The sequence below is a fragment of the Tachypleus tridentatus genome, chromosome 7 (assembly GCF_004210375.1).
Source record: "Tachypleus tridentatus isolate NWPU-2018 chromosome 7, ASM421037v1, whole genome shotgun sequence".
Taxonomy (NCBI): Eukaryota; Metazoa; Arthropoda; class Merostomata; order Xiphosura; family Limulidae; genus Tachypleus; species Tachypleus tridentatus.
This window is the reverse complement of record NC_134831.1, coordinates 161,449,136-161,466,132: the sequence shown is the minus strand read 5'-3', so window position 1 is coordinate 161,466,132 and position 16,997 is coordinate 161,449,136. Positions and strand designations below refer to the sequence as shown.

The following is a 16,997-nucleotide window of genomic DNA, read 5'->3' as shown; positions in this document are numbered from 1 at the left end:
ATTTTTAAATATGGTTTGGTGCGTGAGGCAGTTCTAGGCCTAACACGTAACACATGTTTATAAAATAGTATAAGCTTAGTACTAATAATAATATTGAATAATTAGGTCGCTAGCATAATAACATTTGAAAAGACCTCATCTGAAGATTAGGCCTAGGCCTAACAGATAGGTCGGCAACAATTTTAAATTAATTGTAATAACTACTTCTCCAGGTTCTGTTAGTTAAATACGTGCAATTTGTTATCAGCGTTAGGGCTTGGGTTACACAGTATGTAAATACCTGAAAAGAGTTACATGTATTTCATTTTCTTTTGCAAAATCAATAAGCCTGTTAATAACTTATGTTTAACTTTCTTTTAGTTTGAATCAGATTAACTTTAAAAAAAATGAAATTGGTTTATGCTACATTTATGTTTTAATTAAGTTAGAGTTAACCAAAGTAAATATGCAAAAATACCAAGATAAAAATTGTGTTAAATTCTTGTTAGTAGTATTCAAATTAATATTTTACTAAAATGACTTATAATGCAAGTCATTACTTAGGATATAAAAGTAACTATTTACACTCTTCACTATGGTGTTTTTCAATATTGTAAAAATAGACCCACTGTGAGCAGAAAGTATCCAATCACTGATCAGTCTTAGCTTTCAAAACTTAAAATACAAACATGTATACATTTACAAGGAAATTATTTCAAATTAATACACAATTTGAAAGATACATCAGCTTATTTAATACATTGTGACTTTGACATAAATATCAATTTGAGTTTGTTTTTTTTTGTTTACTAATGTAGGTAAGTTTTAGTTAATTGATATTCAAGTTTGTTTTCTCATGTATGAAATGACTGGAAGAAAATATAGGTTTGTAATGATCATATTGTGTAATATGTCCAACTATGATTACTTTTTTTTTTAATCCAGCTTATTTGATGCCACATGGGAAAATACAATCTTATTTAGGTGTTATTGTGAACTAAGAATTAATTGTATTTTCAGTGTCTATTGTAAAATCAAAAACTGCCAAAATTTTGGAATGTTAGTATAGAGAGTTATCTTTCAGAGATGACATTTAGTGATGAGTGTTTTGTGTATTATCCACAGAAATGCTTTAAAGTTAAAAATAAGAAATACAGCTGGTGCTGTAACAAGATATTAGATAACAATGAACCAAATAAAGCAGGCTCCTGGAATGCATGGTCTATTTAACAAGTTAACTGCTGCAGAGCTTGGCATTATTTATGACAAATGCTAATCAGTTTTATTAGAAGGTGATTGTGTTTTTAGTTTAAATAGTAACAAAGCTGAAACATTTAATCTTTATACTGTTGTACTTACAATGCATGTATGCACTGTAGGCACATGCCAATGAATGTTAAATACATATATGTATATCCTCAGCAGCAAATGTGTTAAGAGGTGATAATAAATTGGAAATTCCAATTTAAAAGTGACTATAGTATTTCACTTGCTGAGCCAGTAGAGAACAACAAGGCATTTCTTGTATACATATAGTTATAACTACTGCAGTTTTGAAGTAATACTAGTTAGTTTGTTCAGTTAAGGTTAAATTCATGTTGTTTTTTTTTGTCAAAATATGATAATTTTATTATCAATATGTTTGTTCGTAATAGAAATAAGGTAGTGGACATATTACTAGCAAGTTAATTATTCTTTCTTAAAGGTTGACTTTAGGGATATCTACAGAATATAAAGTATTAAGTTAATATTAAGATATACACAGGTTAGGTATTTATTTCTTATAAAATTATTTTCTTAAGTGTCATTATTATTTTTAATACCTAATTTCTCATATGTAAGACAAGGTAAAGATAAGTGAAAAATAACATAATGTGGACAAGGTTGCCCTTTCCTACCTACCGCTGAGGAAGTTAAAAATTTAAACTCACTCTTTATTTTTCAGAAAACCACTTAAACTTGTGGTGACCTCTAGCGTTTTTTCATTTTACAAGTTAAACTGGTAGAGTTACACATGTGAATCTTGCAATTTGTGAAGAAGATAGTCTATTACACTAAAGTTAATTTGCTTTATCTCTTTGATAGTTGTTACTGGTATACTACAGAAATATAAAAGTGAACAATATTATATCATGTGCATATCTGAAGCAGTGTTATGCAAATATATATACTCACAGCTTACCAATATGTAAATTTAGAGCTACATCAAAAAAAAATTATTTTAGCATGAGGATCTACCATTTGCAGCATTTAAGACGGTTTGTTTGTTTATTATTTGAATTTTGTGCAAAACTACACGAGGGCTATTTACTAAATTAGTCATCCTTAATTTAGCAGTGTAATACTAGAGGGAAAGCAGCTAGTTATCACCACCCACCACCAACTCTTTTACCAACGAATATTGGGATTGACCATCACATTATAACACCCACATGGCTGAAAGGGCAAGCATGTTTGAGTTTGTGTGTTTTCTTATAACAAAGCCACATCAGGCTATCTACTGAGCCCACCGAGGGGAATCGAACCCCTGATTGTAGCATTGTAAATCTGAAGACATACTGCTGGACTGGGGGGAGCATGTTTGATGTGATAGGGATTAAAACCTGTGACCCTCAGATTACAAGTCAAACGTCTTAACCCATCTGGCCATGCTTTGCCCATTAAAGATGGAAATTTGATTACATGCTGTATTTACAAGACTTGAAATATGAGGTTGTATGATGGTGTAATGTATTATTGGTATAGTAAAATGGAAAATGAAATACATTACTTACCTTTAAAAGTTAAATTACCCAGATTGTTAGTATTATTATTAAACTTTAAAAATATACATCTTTTTAATTATCAAATTTAAAGTTTAAGATGACCAATAGAGTTATTTTTAGAAATGAGCATAATAAATGAATTGTATCATGGCAATTTTCATTCTTCACAAGATAATTTCTGTACTATATAGCACAAAATCCTTTATTTTTAACTTTTTTATATGAAATGTAGACAGTTTTGTTAAATATACTTTTAAATGTTACTTTGTTTGAAACAATCCATCTGGTTATTCAAATATTATAGTATAGTTAATTATGAATCAACTTTGAAATTTTTATTGTAAGTAATTTTTCATCAGATTTATTTGTGCATTTTAATGAGGGAATAGTTGTTTATAGCACATAACAGATCATATTTTTTTTGTTCTGGTTTTGAGTGGTATTGGTAAGTGTGAACAACCATAATTGCAATAATTTTCAGTCAAAACAATATCATGTTTTCAAATGTTTTTTAATAAATTTGTGGACCAGTTTGAACAAGAGTGGCCTAATTAATGTACTTGCATTTTAAAGGCTCATATTACTAGAGTAAATGAGCCCACAAGCCATCAAAATATCTTTATTAATATTTCATACAACTACATGCAATGTTGCATCATTTGAGATGCTCAAACTGGGCTCCACTAGCATTCAAACAATCGTGACATTTATGATGGAGTGCTGGACATAGTGTTGTACAATTTGCAACTCTGATTCAATGGAAAGAATTTGTGACCTGTTGCTTTAATTAGTCAAAGGTTTTGGGGTTTATTTTTAGGCATTCTCTAATATTATCTGAAATAAAAATGAAACTTTTAGAATTGACATACAGAAGTTGCATAAAGTAAGGATGGGTAAATTTTTTAGGCCTATTTGCATACATGTATAACACAGAATACTTGCCTTTTCACTTAAGTAATACAATAAGTACTTACCAACATATCTTACAATCTTAATATGTCTTAATAATTGTCTCATTTATTGATGTGTAAGACATGCTAACCTTTGACCAATGATATAACATCACATGGTAGTAATCTGACCAATATTGACATACCCTGATGATTGTTTATACTGGTAATAGATTAGAAGATGCAACCGTAATCTTGGTATGTAACTTAAATAATAATGTCCTCAGAAGTTGATTATATGAGATGCTTTTGAAGTAAACTATAAAGAATGAACTATGTATATTCATTAGGGTCAATATCTGGCATTTTTCCAGGCTACAGGAAAGTGATTATGCCCTGTCTTTAAAACAATTGTTTTATAACTTACTGCTTTGTCTGAATGAACAGGGGCCCAACTTCAGTCAAAATATTGCCTTGTCTAGTCACTAGCATAGGTAGATAGGTGGCCTTACTTAAGAAGTGGGATGTTTCAAGCAGTAGTGACTGTCTGTTTGGATATCACCAGGTTTAATTGTACAAATACCCAAATGAAAGTTACTGGAAAGATAACTTCCAGATTTATGTGTATACATTATCTAGGAATTGTGTGAGTTTTGATTCCAGAAAAAAATTGAAAATGTCCCAGAATGAAAGAGGATGTGCAATGGCAGATTTAAGGTTGTGGGTCCTACATCCCATGGGTCAGTCAGCTGGTCCACTTGGGCTAGGGTCAACCAAGTACCAGTGTTGGATGTTCTCAACAGGTGTTGTGGGCATTGTATCTGATGCTGGTGTTTGGGTATAGTGCTCACAAAACCCTGCAATGTCCTTGTTTGACATTGTAGTGTGTCTCTTCATAAGGCTCCATTATTGGTGGGGTCAGTGGACACAGAAATATTCCTTTTTTATTATGGATCCTCTAAATAAAAACTTAAATAAAATAGTGAAAAACAGTCCACAGGTAAATGACCATGTCTCGAAGATTTTGAGCATCAATCTTCAACATCTGTAACACCTGTTGTACCTAATTTTCTTCTCTTACATTCTCTTTCAGACAAATCTTTAGGGCAGATGTTTCCCTTTTTCATTCAGAAGGGACTAGAGGGACTTGCTGGCTTTCTAGAGTCAGTGAAGAAGCTTCAATCTGGTGACATATTGGTGGAAACATCCACATCTTAACACAGTGAGCTCCTCTTGCATTCAAAGATGATTGGGAATATACATATTGCAGTTACACCTCATGCTACATTGAATTCATCATGTGGAGTTATTGTTGAGAGGGATTTGAAGAACATCCCCAAATTAGAGATTCTCACTGGTTTCTCCACTCAAGAAGTTTTTGCAGTTAGGTGTATCTTCACTCACAAAGATGGAATTACAATGCCAACCAATATCCTCATTCTGACATTTACATCACCATGCTCATCTGCCACCATCAATGCAGGGTATGGCCACACATTCCAAACCCTCTCTGATGTTTCCAGTGTCAGCGGTTCAGTTACTTAAAGACGTCATGTTGTGGTTCCTTAACGTGTGCTTGTTGCAGTGGCAAAGACCATGATGTCTGTGAGTGTGAAATGGACCCTCATTGCATCAATTGCAATGCCTCTCATCTTTTCTACTTTCGTTCTTGCCTCAAATGGTTGGAAGAAAAAGAGGTGCAGCCTTTGAAAAAGACTCGTAACATTACTTATCCTGAGGCTCAAAAGTTGCTGTCCACCATTTCATATTGGATCTATGCTGCTGCACTTCGTTCCATTACTACAGTGGGAATGCACACAGATCTCTCTGTGCCTCCAAAAGAATCGTTCTCAAAACAAACGAAAAGTCTTTTGACCTCCATGGTTAAAAAAGTTGATGAATCAACTTCAACAACCATCTCTGTCCTTCACATACATTCCAACAAATCCCAAGATCCACTTCCTTTGGGTCCAGGTACAGGCATTTCCTCAGATACATGTTCTTCTCCCACCCCAAGATGCAAGATGATCATTCGTTCACGTCCTCAGTCATTGGAATCGTCTTCCAGCAGCAAAGACCTGCCTAGTCGACCCAGGGCAGGATCCATGGAGGTTGATAAATCTCCCTCGAATAAAGACAGTAAAGAAAAAAGACGTGGTCATAAACAGAAGGGTTCTCCACCCAGTTTGCCAACACATAAATAAAAATGGCCACCTTGATACAATGGAACTGTCGAGGTTTATGTTCTAATCTAGATGACATCGAAACACTGATTGCTTCCTACCATTCTGTATGTCTTTCCTTACAGGAAACATTTCTGAAACCTGCCGATACAGTCACCATTTGGTGGTTTTATTTGTATAGAAATGACAGGCTGTGTAATGGATGAGTGCATGAAGGGATGGCACTGTTGGTTGATCAGCATGTGCCCACCCTGTCTTTGCCACTCGACACGTTCTTAGAGGCCATAGCCATCTGTGTCTTCTTGCATCATACCATCACTGTTTGTTCTCTGTACCTGTCACCTGGAGAGACATATGATCAGTCAGACCTTGATGCTCTCATTGAATAGTTGTCGTCTCCCTTTTTAATCCTGGGAAACTTTAATGGACATCATCCCCTGTGGGGAAGTGCTGATATTGATAGGAGGGGCTGGTATGTGGAACATATGCTCTCTGATCATAACCTTTCTCTTTTCAATACTGGTTCTTCTACTTATTTTCATGCACCTAGTCAGTCCTTTACTGCTGTTGATCTCTGAATTTGCTCCCCTTCACTATTCTCCTATTTTTCATGGAGGGTTGACATTAATCCACAAGACAGTGATAATTTTCCTATAATTTTGAGAGAGACTGGCCTTGGTTGATGTCACCCGACCCGTGTGCCTCGGTGGAAGCTGAATCACGCAAAGTGGCCCTCTTTCACTGCTCTTGCAGAATTTGATCCTGCCATTGTCTGTAAGCCATCAGTACACAAGTGTGTGACAGCAGTAACTGACTGTATTGTACAAGCAGCTGCTTAATGTAATTCTAAAACCTGGACACGTTTTCCACGATATACTCATCCATGTTGGAATCCTGCCTGCCACGTGGCACAGAAGGCTCAAAAATGGGCCTGGGATACTTTCCGTAAATATTCCACACTTTCAAACCTTATCACTTTCCAGCAGGCCCGTGCACATGCTAGGTGGGTAAGACATCAAAGCCAGAAGGAATCTTGGATTACGTTCACAACTAGCATATCTTCTATCACCAGTTCCAAAGTCATATGGGACAAGATTCAAAAGGTCAGTGGGCAATATAATTCTGTCCTTCTTTCAGTCTTGCTCTCTGATGGGCAGGAAGAAGCTGATACCCAGAGCATCACCAATACTCTAGGTGAAAGCTTTTGCCAGGTAATCTAGCACTTCTGCTTCTTCCTCCTTCTTAGCCATCAAGACTTGGGCAGAGAGATCACTTCATCTGATTGTCTCTGTGACTATAATCTTCCCTTTTCACAGGTGGAATTCAAAGTGCCCCTTCATCGGTCTGGCAGTACATTGGTTGGACCTGATGATGTACACTATGAAATGCTGTGCCATCTATCTCCTGCTTCTCTTGCTGTTCTTCTGATTGTTTTTAACCGGATCTGGCAGGAGAATGTTTTTCCAGGCTGTTGTCGTACCTTTCTCTAAGCCTGGGAAGGATCCCAAGATCCCTTCAAACTACTGTCCAATTGCTTTGATGAGCTGTCTCTGTAAGACCTAAGAGAGGATAGTTAATGCTCATCTTGTTTGGTTCCTTGAATCAGACAGCCTTCTCTTGCCCACCCGACAACAGCTTTCCACTGTGGACCACCTAATTCGACTTGAAACATCAATCAGAGAAGCCTTTCTCGAAAGACAACATCTTGTATCAATATCCTTCAACATTGAGAAGGCTTATGATACAACATGGAAGTATGGCATTTTGCAAGACCTCCATATATATGGGTTATGTGGCCATTTGCCCATTTTTATTAAAACTTTTTTAATGGACAAGAGATTCCATGTTTGTGTGAGTTCAACACTTTCCTGTTCTTTTCTACAGGAACTTGGAGTCCCTCAGGGCTGTGTTATGAGTGTCACACTTTTTAGTATAAAGATTAATGCCATCACTGAACAACTTCCTCTCACTGTTGCAAACAGGCTCTATATAGATGACTTTCACATCTCGTGTCAGTCATCAAACATGAGGTATATTGAGCAGCAGCTACAGACCACCCTCAGTCATTTACTGAAGTGGACCACAGCAAACGGCTTTAACTTCTCTCATTCTAAAACCATTTGCATGCACTTTTGCCGTCAACGGGGTATTCACCCTGATCCTGAACTCTGTATTGGTGAAGTTCTTGGGGTTTATCTTTGACTGTAAGCTGAACTTTATACTGCACATCAAGCAGCTAAGGGTCAAATGTACAAGAGCACTGAACATTCTCTGTGTCTTCTCTTCCACCACTTGGGAAGCGGATCGATGTTCTATGCTAAAGATATATTGTGCTCTTATTCAGTGAGCCGTACTTTTTCAGAAGAAACGATCTGCCATTGTTCCTTTTGGCCTTCGTATCCAGGTGCAGTTGTATAAATTGGGTCTGTCCTTGGATAACATTGCTGTATCCACTGGTCAGCCCATCCCACCATGGCTTCTTGCAGTTTCCAGATGTGGCCTGTTTTTTAGACATCTGAGAAAAGCAGACACTCCCAGTTGGAATTACTGTCTGTTATTTACTGAACATCTATCGAACCGTCCTTCCATTCCTATTTATATAGATGGTTCGAAATCAGATGACTGTGTGGTTCGGTGGTTGTACGCAGAATCCCCTTTACAGCTTCTGTGTTTACTGCTGAACTGTACACCATTTTTCTTGCCCTAGATCACATAAAAGCTAAACAGTACTCAAACTGCACTATTTATACTGACTCGCTTAGTTCTCCCTTGTCCCTGGAATCACGTTACATTAGTTCACACCCTGTTCTCGCCCATATTCAAAACCGACTGGCCCATTTTTCTTTAACAGCTACTTTTATTCAGTTTTTCTGGAAACTGGGCCACGTTGGTATTCATGGGAATGAGCTCACTGATACGGCAGCTAAATCTATCTGCTCTGGCACTATTACTGTTTTACCTGTTCCATACATGGACTATGATCCAGTATTCAAGGCTCAGCTCCATGCCAACTGGCAGTTGACTTGGAGTGAGCAACGTGAAAAACAGCTTTTCTAAATAAAATCTATTTTGGACTTTGGCCATCTTGCTTCCATAAGGATTGGAAAGAGGAAGTTGTTCTAACTAGACTATGCATCGGTCACAGTTTTTTAACTCATCGTTTTCTTTTATATGATACTGATGCACCAATGTGTAGTCTGCGTAACACTCAAGTCACAATAAGCCACATTTTACTTTCTTGCTGTTGTGTGACTCTCAACAACAAAATCTTTTTAAATATGTTCTGTCCAAAGGTTTGTCCATAATGTTAGACGGTGTTATTGGTGATGGTGACATTGTCCACCTTGGAAATGTTTTTAGTTTTTTAAAGACCATTAATCTTCTTAATGCCATTTAAGTTTTTTAATTTGTACATTAGACCTTTTTTAATATGATTCCCTTTTAAGAATCACAGTCCATCTAGTTCGATTTGTAATTATAAAATGGCCATAACATCAAAATACTTGAAACCAGGACTGGAAAGGCCAACTTCAGGTGACTGACAGTGGTTTTTGTACTTACGTGTTAGTCTTCCTGGCAAGTTATGATAATTACAATTATGCCACAGAAAGTTCTTTACAATTTGTATTACCATAATTTTTCTCTTAACATTGTAGACTAGATGTAAACAGTGGTTTTATGCTATTTATATTGTTTTTTAAACTTTGTTTTGTTTTACCTTAATATCCTTTTATGAATTTCACTAAATTTACTTTAATTTTAACTTTTTACTGGATATTTGGCACAGATAGCCTAGCTGCTTTGTGCCATAAAACATCAAATCAACAAACCAACCAACCTTTTGATTCTTCATGCCTAGGCCACTCAAAGATTGTTGTTTTTCAGAGTGACCAAAACTGCATTATCACCTGAATTACCATGAATAGCTGTATTAAAAGTAACCCAGTGATTTGATCCTGACTTTAGTCTCCTTTCCATTATCCAGCTGTGAAACCTCATGAAAATGTGGTTAATTCTAAGGATATTTTTTATTTATGGTATGATATTTGTATACCATGGTTTTTACCAAGCTATATTTAATATTAAATGTTCCTGTACCTTTGCACTCTTGTCATATAAATGGTTGATTTGTATTCTCAGGGCCTACTGTTTACTTATTGATAGGTTGTATGTGAAGGTGTTGGAGGTCACCACCAGTAATCACTTGTTGAATTCTGAAAATACTTCATGCTTCAAACTACAGAAACAATTTGAAATAAACCAATATTGGTAAATGCGAGTTTATTTTAATGATATTAATTTGAGTTTCTGTATATCATTCTAACTTCATCTACAATATATATTTTTATTAACCAAAGTCACCAAAACTGACATTGTTTGCTTTGCACAAAATTCAAAACAAATCAAAGAAATAAGCATTTTTTAGTGATTTTTGATAATTATTCCCTTTATTCATGTTTTTGTGATTGGTTCTTTTTAAACATTGTTATTTTAATTCTTTCTAGACTAGACAAGTCAGCCCAAACAGCCAATTTCATATGAGCTTCATGTATGCTCGTTAATACTAACTCTTAGAATTTACATGTGAAGTTCCACATTAACTGCAATATTTCTAAATATCACATTTTTGAAAATAACAATGAGACCAGGCTCAGATAAGTGTTTCTTTAAACATATGGTTAGTTTTGTTTTCTATAGTACACATGAGAAACAGTATTATTATGAATTTCAAATTAGTGGTAATATTTCTATACTTTGAAGTTTGCTTTAGATATTTGTAAAAAATTATATAGGAGCACATGGTTCTCTTCACTAGCTGCCCTTAATTACATGTTATGTATTCATAGTGTTTGCTATATTAATCAACAGTGGAACATTTTGCTTATTAAACATATTCAATAAATTGAGAATAAACAAATGCCTGGAATTCTGATACAAAGAAAATAGGAAATCATTTTTGTTGATTTTTTTAAAATACTGGACCATTATCTTTACAAAAAATAACAACAGATGATTTAGGTTTTTGAACATATTGTTGAAAAAGAGAATTAACACATTTTTGTTTTTTAGAAGCATAAATACAAAATAAGATACAAAAATTAGTAAGTTATAAACAAAATACTTATCTGTAAAATAGTGGGAATTAAAATTTTCTTAATTAAATGCTTGAACAAAATATTAAAAGTAGTGTCATAGTTTTTAGAAAGTTAATTATATTCAAAGAACTCCTACAAATAATGATTATTTTTCTCAGTATGTGACTCTACCTTAAGGTATTAGTTAAATCATAGCAGTTGGGTAACTGAGTTAATTATTGATGACTGATGGTTAAGTTAAAAGGGTTATTTTAGCTGAGCAATTAGGGAAACTTTATTTTAAAAAATAATATCAAATTAATTTATTTTCCATGTATTCCAGTTATTTTTTGTTAATATAGTTTATGACAATATGACCAATGAAACTAAATTTCACTGACAGCAAATGATTTCAGAGCAGTATTTCACATAAGGAAACCACTGGGGACTAGGCAGTAGTACATTTTCTCTATAATGGACTCAGTGTGTGCAAATTTTGTTAATATTATTTGTACTGAAAGTAAATTCTTATAATTGCCAGTTTCTTGGTTTATGTATTTTTTTCTGTATGTGTTTCACAACATGCTGAAGTGAATTCCAAAAAACAGTTTATGGAGAGTAAGGTGCTACCTAGTCCTTAAGGCTGCCCTTGCTCACCCACCCCTAAGAACAGTAACATTTTAAATCTACCACTTAATTTTCAGGAAATCATAAATCTTCATTATTTGCCTTTTCAAAGCCTATACTACTATTTCATGATATTAATCTGAATTATTAGTCTTGTATGCCAACACTGATTATAATTAACCATTACAAGTTTCCACCTTTGTTTTCTTATGTAAGAATTGTCAGTTGTTTTTGAACAATATCAAATGGTTTGTAGTGTCATAGGGATTTTGTGATTTCAGAAAATACACACAAAGTTACTGATATATGTGTATAAAATTTTGGTTTCCATTACCTCTGATGGCAACTCTTCACATAAATCAGTCCCTTTCTTAGAAAAATGAAACAATCTTATCTGGAAACTACCTATCTTTTCTAAATCTTAAACATATTCTCTTAAAATATAGCACAGAGATCTTCATCCTGTTGATACCTGAATAAACCTGTAAACTTAAATAAGAAAAAAATGTTTCCTTTTTTTTCTCAAGAGAAAATTAATAAAATTTTAAAGGGACAAAAAAGAGCTTATTTGCCATCAAGAATGTCCCTTCCAGCTCTTAACTATAACCACATCTTACTACTCATGTATCTATCCAATCTCTACTTGAACACAGTCAAATTTTTTGTCTCCACCACCCTTAAAGGCAACTCATTCCAAAAGCCAATCACCGTGTTTGAAAAGTAATACTGTCTAAACTGCAGGTAATACCTACACTGACAAAATTTGAATATATAACCCCTTGCCCTATTGTTTTCACTGCTAAATATGAAAAAGTATGATGATTTATATTATCAGAACCCTTAATAATCTTAAACACTTCAAACAAATCCTCTCTGGCCCTTCATTTGTCTAAAGAAAACAAGTTTATAGATTTTAGTCTCGTCTCCTAACACAGTTCCACCATCACAGGTGTCATTCTAGTGGCTCTTCTATGGACCTTCTCTAACAATTCAATGTTCTACTTGAGGAAGGAAGCCCAAACTTGTACACAGTACTCTAAATGAGGCCTTACAAGTGATTTTATGTAGTGAAACAATAATAACCCTTGTCTTGTATTTAATATTTCTGTAGATGCTACCCAAAATCATAGCCCTATTGCTAGCTACAGTATACTATTTAGATGACTTGTGTGATTTTTCAATCATACCAGGAGTTTTTTCTTTAACCACTGTACTTAATGTATTCTCATTTAACTTATAACAATTTGAATTGTGAAAACCTACAAACATCACCTTACATTTTGGATAGTTAAACATCACCTGCCACATGCTGGGCCAGTGCATCAAATTATCTAAATCTCCCTGTAAGTATGCAACACCTTTGATACAATTAGCCACCCCAAAAATCTCAATTTCATCTGCAAACTTTAAAATTTTGTTCATTATTCCAAAATCAGTAATATAAGTCATAAACAGCAGAGGACCCAGCACAGAGCCCTAAGACACTGCTGGAAACTGTGATCCAGTCAAATCTAACTCCATTTATTACTACTCCCTGCTTTCTACTCTGAAGCCAATTGAATAACATTCCCTCCACACCCACAAATTTTAATTTCTGTGACAAGTCTTTTGTGAGCAATCTTATCAAATGCTTTCTGAAAATTAAGGTAAACCAAATCCATAGTATTTCCTCAATCAACTATTGCAGCAACATCCACAGAGGATGCTAGAAGGTTTGTTAAACAAGACTTTCCCTTAATGAAACCACGCTGGCTGTTTGACACTATGTCAAACTGCATTACGTTACTCAGCAATGCATCTTTAATCATACTCTCCAGAACATTTCTAACTAGTGATAGTGTTTATCACCTCCTTTAAATATTGTAATGTTAGTTAACTTACAGTCTTCAAATACTCTTCCACTATTCAGTGATCTATAAAAAATATTAGCTAGCAGTTCATAAAGAATATATTTAAGTTCCTTTAAAACTCTAGGATAACAGTTGTTTGATCCAATGATTTATCAATTTTTATGTCTCCCAACTTTTTCATTACAGTTATGAGTGAAGAGGTATTAAAATATCACTGTAAGATAATCCTTCCATCCCTAACATCATCTTAGTATTTGTTATTTAGCTATGATTTTTGTCACCTATATATTCATTTCTTCTACAAATGAGTCTCTTTTAAGAAAAAATATGAGGTTGTATGGATATTGAGTACATATATACTTATATAAAATAAATGTTGTTAGTTGTGATATGCTTGTGGTCTGGCATTTAAATACAAAAACCTGTAATGTGAAGCTAAGTAAGACTGTTGAAAGAAGTTAGACTAGAGATACACACGATATGTTTGTTGATTATTAAATATTATAGATTATTGCATATTCTTGTTTGATTGTTATTGGTGATATTTTTAAGAAGTGTTCTTTTGTATAATATTACAGATTACATTTTTTTTCATTTATTTATTTTCTCCTAGTTTGTTGTCATTATTTTATGCAATTTGATATTAAAATTGTTGCATCTGCAGATAGGTGTATTTGTGTTTGAAGTTTTTAGTTACAGAAGCCTTGTCAGGCACTTATATATTAACGCATTGGTATTCCAGGTTTGTAATACTACACTGTATATGATACATTTGTATTTTATTATTTTACCCTGGTAGTAAGGTTGTAGTTAGATACGTTACTGTATTTAAAATGAGTTCTATCTAGTGAGTTCTGTAAAGAGAGATAGTTACCTCTTTTGATTTATAATCATCACATCTATAAATACACTTTTAGAATTCTATTAGCTGTACTACTAACAATAGAGCACAGCTTTGATAACTTGACTAATTGATCCATGAATATATCACAACCATTTTACCACATATATGAAATGTTTGACCCAAATTTGGTACCATAAATGTATTACCTTGCAGTTTCTATATTTAAGAGCTAATATATATATATATATATAACACTCAGATAGTCCATGACTTATCACCAAAATCAAACAGGCCATATGTTATGGACTATCTGAGTGTTATGGCTCAAAACTGTTGTTTTAAACTTGTTGTGTCTATATTTCATTGGTATTTAAAGATGAAGATGAAATTGGATTGTGATTTTTTTAAAATCACCAGTTTTAAGTTTTGTTCATTTGAAAAGGTGAAGGTTTTTCATAATAGTTGCACTTGTGAGTGAGCTGTACATGTGAATGTGCTATATGGATGGTGTAGTTTCTTGCTCTTCCCTATAGGGAGTGCTGAAACTACTGAAGAACATATTTAAAAAAAAAAAATTCAAACTGTCAAAAGTTACCAATGAAATTCTCTGATAAATCTAATATGTCGGAACTTTTCCTCTGTCAGCTTTAATATCTACCATGGAACACCTTTGCTTTTTCTAGATTTGTAGGGGTACTTTAACCCAAACTTTTCTAATTTGACCATTCTTTGGACTTCTTCCAAAGAAAAGAAAAGGCTAACAGAATAAAAATGTACCCAAATACTATATATGTTTATATCTCCTTCATTGATTTCATTTGGTTTAGAAATGATACTATGATGACTGGATAATGTATGGTATTTTTACTGTATGATGGCAGCTCACTGATTTTTTGTTAATATTTATATTGTATACTTGGTGTTGTAGCCATTCAACACCCTCTGTGTGGCTCTGCAAACATAGGTTATTTTCTGTATCATTCCTTGTGGGGCTGTAAGGATGCATACCAAGATTGGCCAAAAGAATTTGGTATAAAAGGTGGATACACAGACAACACATTTCCTTTATAAACATTGATAATCTTCTGTCTACCATCAGTGTATTGGAACATCCTAAAAGTCAAGTCAGGAACATGCAATTTGAGGACTGGATGCACAGAAAGTGACACACAAGTTGGAAATGCTAAAATTATACTTGAAATTGGGACATCACCCCCATTGTACAGGAACTTATTTTGCTTCAAGCTGTTACTGGAGCTTTGGCTTCAGTAATGCAGATGATACTGATATTTCTGTGCAGTGTTATTATACATGTGTTTATGTATCATAACTCTTTCACAATAGTATCAATGTTAGATGTTACCAAAACCATGGAAAAACCAGGAGCAGGACTATAAGTGAACAAAAAACTCAGTGTGTTGTGGATTTGAGTATTGTACATATCCTAGAACAGATGTAACTTATCATCCATAATGTGCAGCATGAGAAGACAAAATCAACATTAGACAACAGCACCCATTATGTAGTTGCTGAGGAGATGGCCACAAAAGATATGTATTTGATCAGTCTTGACAGAGATGCCAAACTATTTTGGCAAGAAGGGGATGTCCTTCTTACACTGATATATTCTTCAACATTAATAATTTCTCCCTTGTCCATAAGATCAAGCTGACATGGAATATCATATCCATTCATCATAGTGCCATTGCCAAGTAACATGTAAGAAATAAAGGAGATGTATTCTGATAGCATCTAGCCAAAACTTTTCTTTTGCTATTTTTGGGAAAGTTGTCTGGAAAGTTGCAAACATTTGGGTAAATTTACCCCTTATTGAAGAAAAACAGAGGTGTACCACAGTAAGTATCATAGTTGATACAGGACAGGTTTTGGCATTTTTGAGTTATCAATGAATTTAATTTGTAGACCATTTCCTTTTATGGGCATGGTGGTTTGAAGTTTGGAAAAAGTGTCCCATCTTTTTTTCGTGTGATGCCATTGCACATAATCTGCCTTGAATCTTTACATGTAACTGCTTATAAAAGACATTTTTCAAATATTTGTTTATGTAACTTACTAATTGATTCAAGTCATTCTGTAATATCATTTAAAATACTATTAGAATTACCTAAGAATTTAATGTCATTAACAAACTTTATTAATTTACTAATTATGCCCATTATCAGTATAATTAATATGATTTTAAAAAAAGCAAAGACCCAAGTATTGACTACATAGATCAGTGGTACCCAAATTTGTCTTGATCTGTGTGACACCATTACAGCTACATGCAGTTTTTTTATATTCTTAATTATCCTTTGTTTGATGAAACTCTCACAACACTCCTAGTAGCTTGCCATGGCAAGCTAGTATGTTGCAACATACAGTTTTGAAATAACAAGTGTCCAGTTTGACCATATTTTTATTGTTAGTAATAACCTGTTGCTTTTTGCTGTCCAATTAATCTGGAATTTAATTAAGTAGTATCTCTCCAACTAAGACTGATGTGGTTTCTTCGGCTAATTTTTGTGTGGCACCTTATCTAAAACTTTATGAAAGCTCACATGCTTTCCATTGTTCAGATAACAAATAACATCCTTTAAAAACCAGAACAACCCATTAGTATTCTAAATTACTTACTTTGATAATAACAAAATAGTAATTATCTTCTTCATAAAAATATTATAATATACAACTAAAACTATTGCTAATTTTTTTCCATTTCAGAACTCACAATTATTGTGTTTTTTATCTGTGGCAGCTCTGAAGTCTTTCAGTATAAGACGT

The 16,997-nt window shown here is 33.9% G+C and overlaps 1 protein-coding gene across 6 annotated transcripts in view; it reads left to right on the top strand.

Annotated features, from left to right (window-relative positions):
- Window positions 1–16,997, top strand: part of LOC143257055 (DNA-binding protein RFX2-like) — a 79,351-nt gene that overhangs the window by 267 nt on the left and 62,087 nt on the right. The window lies entirely within an intron of this gene.